The following is a 4,464-nucleotide window of genomic DNA, read 5'->3' on the forward strand; positions in this document are numbered from 1 at the left end:
ACAACAAATCCTACATAGCATATCTACATTCATAATTAGTTATGTGTTTAATTATGTGTGAACATACATGGTTTGACATGAATTAGTTACTTATTGGTAAGATAAAACTAAATTACTAATATAACTAAAAACCAACTTAATAACCCATAATCATTAGCTAGCCATAAGGAAGAAGTGGATTTAACTAAGCAAGAGTGTGTTTTTATTAAATTTGATTTAAGTTTAATAGATCTTGCAAAACCAGATAAAACCCTTTATTAAATTTGTTAATAAATTAGGTTAATTTAATAGTAAGTAGATTAATTAGTACACCGTTCCCTGTGATCGACACCCGACTTACCTAAGCTATACAGTAATCTAACTAGGTACACTGCCTATAAGTGCATAGTTAGTCTTAGTTTGTTAGGTTATAAATATTAAAATTAGTGGGTACTTTTGTGCACATCAAGTTTTTGGCGCCGTTGCCAGGGAACGGTGCAAATTATTAGTTTATTTAGTTGCATTAGATTAATCGTTTTTTTTAGGAATAAAATCTGCAGAAAGCTTAATTGGTTATTTATTTTGCTAGCTTATCTTAGTTTAATTTTTGTTCTGTTTGTCACAGAGTTCACGACGTGAGATTTAGTATACTCACGATGTGAAATCTGAGAGTTCATTTTTAGTTTTTCTTATTTTAGTCCAGTTTTACGTTTTAGTTTAGCAAGTTGCAGGAGTTAATGACCAGAGGCTCAAACACACCATTGGTGCCACCACTAGAAGATCCCGAGTCTGAAATTCACAAGAAAAAGACGCCCTTGCAAGAATTCAAGTCAGCCTTCTCTAGGAAGTCGGGAAAGAAGACAGGAGAGTCAAGTTCATCAGTGAAGCACGAGAGCAATCTTGAGCATTTGGATCATACACCCGTGCAAACCGAGTACGAAAGCGACACCGAGCCAGAATTTGAAGAACACACGAGTGAACCCGAGATCGAGCCAAGGAACGAGATGGAAAATATTGAAGAAATGTCGATGGGAGCTTACAAGAAGCGGATCCGAGAAGATGTGGGTCCCGGATTAGTCCAACCCGCAATACCTGCCAATGCCACATTCGAGCGGAAGGGACACATATTGACTGCGCTGAAGGACATCCCATTTTTCGGGAAAGACCATGAGGATGCTTTTAAGCATCTAGATGAAGTCAATGACATTGCAGATTACTTCAATGTCCCAAATGTCAATAGGAACACAGTCTTGCTTAGGATGCTGCCCGTCACTTTCAAAGGAGCTGCTAAGGAGTGGTTAAAAGCACTCCCACCGGGTACAATCACAACTTGGGCTCAAATGTGTGAGCAATTCCTAGACCAATTTTGTCCACCATCCAAGATAGCCAAACTCAAGAAGGCAATAGCCAACTTTGAGCAACAGCTGGGGGAGTCACTGTACGAAGCATGGGAGCGGTACAAGGGCTTACTTAAAAATTGCCCACAACATGACCTAAATGTGCAGCAAGAGATGTCAATCTTTTATGATGGGGTCAACGTGATGACGAGACAACTCCTTGATTCTCAAGGACCTTTGACAAAGAAAAATCCAAGGGAGGTCAAGGAGCTAATTGATGAATTCGCAAAACACTCCCGTGAATACCACAACCCGAGGCAAGAAGGAATCAAAGGCGGAGGAGGGTCCCAAACTGAAGAAATAGTAGTAGTCATGGCCATGTTAAAAAATATGGACCGCAGGATAACACAGATGGACCAATCGATACATGCCATAAGAGTGGGTTACGAGAGATACAGTGGTCCACACTTGACCTAGGACTGCAACGTGGACGAATTTGGGAACAGGAATGCTCAAGTATGCTACTCTAGTGGGGATAAAATTGATGAGGACTGGAGGAAACCGAAGAAGGAGTGGCTGCCATATGAGGAGTATAAGAAGCAAAAAGAAGAGAAGTATAGGCAGACAGGTCGAGGCCTCTATCAAAAGGAGCAGCCACCAGCCGAGAAGAAACCCGACCTAGAGATCATTTTAATGAAGTTTATGGAAGCATCGGAAAAGCGACACGAGGCCACTGATTCTGCTATTCTGGAACAACAAACTTTGATATAGAATCAGCAAGCCTCAATCCATAACCTTGAAGTACAATTTGGTCAACTAGCAACTCTAGTTCATGAAAAATTATCCCCAAAGAGTCCCGAAGTACAGAACCAATCTCATGTAATGGCCATAGACACCAAAGAAGAAGCTATCTCGGAGTTCCTGGAAGCATTGGACACAGAACAACGAACGGCCGATCAAAAGAAGAAGAAGATCAAGATCGAAAATCATGAAGCTGCTGAGTTCCAGAATTCAAGATGAGAACCTTATATGTTCACGACGTGGGCTCGTCATGAACAGAAAAATTCTACAGTCAGTTCGGTTTATGAGCCGAATTTGCCTTTTCCTTCCCAAGCCACCCTTAGTCCACTGGAGAGAGAGCATAGAGAGTTTGTCAAGCATGTGAAGGGGATCCCGATTAATACCCCCTTTGTCGAGTCCTTATCTAAAGCTCCCGAGAACCAGAAGTTACTGCAAGACTTGATAGACACTCGAAGGCAATTAAAGAAGCAATCTACAATGATTCTAAGTGAACAGACTTCAAAAGTTGTGTTGGGAGAGACACCAGAAAAGATGGGGGATCCTGGACGCCTCACCCTTCCATGCGAGTTTGGGAATAAAACAAAGGTTAATGCTTTAGCCGATTCTGGGGATAGCATTAATCTGATGCCTTTTTCATTTTAATAAAAATTGGAGATTCAGAAAATGAAGACTACAAAAATGAAGATTCACTTGGCGAATCGTTCGGTGACACATCCCCGAGGCATAGTGGAGGATATTTTAGTAAAAATTGGAAAATTTATTTTTCCAATAGACTTTGTAGTCTTGGACATGACAGAAGATCCAGATGTTCCGATAATCCTAGGTCGGCCATTGCTCAACACTGCTGGTGCCCTTGTGGAATCCGCGAGTCTAAGCTAACTTTGAGGGTTGGAGATGAACAAGAAGTCTTTGGGATAAAGGATGACTTTCAAGAAAATAAAGAAGAGGTGTACACAATTAATGAAGAGAATGAACTAGAAGAACTGGAAAAGCTTATGGAAGAAGAGATAAAGGTAGTTCATCAAGTCAAGAGGACAAAACCAAAGGCATCTGTTCCATATTTGATTGAAGTTATAGCTTACAAGAGCCCGCCTTCTTGGGTAAGCAAAGAGGATGAGGAAATAACAAGTGATGAAGAGGAGGTCACTTCAAGAGTAACAAGGCTGGTGGTGAAAGAAGAAGAGAATAACATAAAGTACAAGGAGGAAACCAAGGGCACAAAACGCAAACTTGAAAAAAAGGGAAACGCTAAAAAGGAGAATTCAAAGAAGGCATATAAAAGGTGAGTTCAAGCTTACAAAAGGCGGTTCAAGGAGCAAAAGATCTTGGTGGAGGACTCTTCCGAAGACTCAACGTAGGAGGCACGGAGTCCATCTCAAGACTCCAAGAAAAAGAAGCGCTTCTCGGGAGGCAACCCGAGTTTGGTTAAAATTTTTTTTTTCTCTTTCTTTTTGCATTTTAGTTTTGAAAACTTAGATCGAGTCATCCAACTCTATTAGAACAAAATGTGGGGACCTTAAAACAGAAGTAGTAGTAATTAAGAACTTAGTTCAAACTCAGAAAAATTTGATTATCCAGACTTTATTCACGACGTGAATAGTTATCCATTCACGACGTGAATTGTGAATAAACCGGACACATAATCCATGATTTGGCTTAACCCATTAGACTAGCAAGCCCAAGATCAGTCCGTGAGTACATGGCCCAAACTTAAGCCCAGCCGCTATTCACGACGTGAATTGTATAAAATTCACGACGTGAATTTTTAAAAGTACGGGACCACATATTAAGTCCCTGGAAACCAGCAAACCATTTCATTTGTTTATTGTTCACGAAGTGGAAATAGAAATTGGTCCCCCTTGGTCCCCATTGCTGCGAATTTAGCCGACAATCCTACTAATTACCATTGTGCTTACGTAATACTTCCAACAAAGGTACTAATTCTTGATTATTACGTTTAATTTTTGGTTCTAGTAGAGGAACTTAGGGTTAGGGTTTGTTAAATGATGAAATTAATTCTTTACAGTTTGTAAATAACCTTGGAATGTTCATGCTAAGTGGTTGGAAGTGGTATAGGAGTAAAACCCAAGGATATTATGACTGGATTTTCCCCAATTGTGAAGATTCTGCCTCCTGCGGTTACGAACTCACGACGTGAATCATACAAGATTCACGACGTGAATTCTGGGGCTAATCAGAATTCATTTTTCTATGTTTGATTTGTGGGTATTTGTTTTGGCTGTTTCTTTTTCGTGTTTTTGCAGGAATGGCTCCAAGAAGAGAGGTTCCAGCTGGGGTTGCGGGTTTACACCCGTTTTACAATTTTCCCGCAACGACGGCCCGTAAT

The 4,464-nt window shown here is 40.5% G+C and overlaps 1 non-coding gene across 1 annotated transcript; it reads right to left on the reverse strand.

The window, feature by feature from the left end:
* Nucleotides 1–1,367: 1,367 nt before the first annotated feature.
* Nucleotides 1,368–1,474, reverse strand: LOC145033114 (small nucleolar RNA R71). Its single transcript, XR_013677354.1, has one exon. It is a non-coding gene; the product is annotated as a small nucleolar RNA R71 (small nucleolar RNA).
* Between the last annotated feature and the right edge of the window lie 2,990 nt (nucleotides 1,475–4,464).

Source organism: Lactuca saligna, chromosome 2 (genome assembly GCF_052625555.1).
Source record: "Lactuca saligna cultivar CGN05327 chromosome 2, ASM5262555v1, whole genome shotgun sequence".
NCBI lineage: Eukaryota > Viridiplantae > Streptophyta > Magnoliopsida > Asterales > Asteraceae > Lactuca > Lactuca saligna.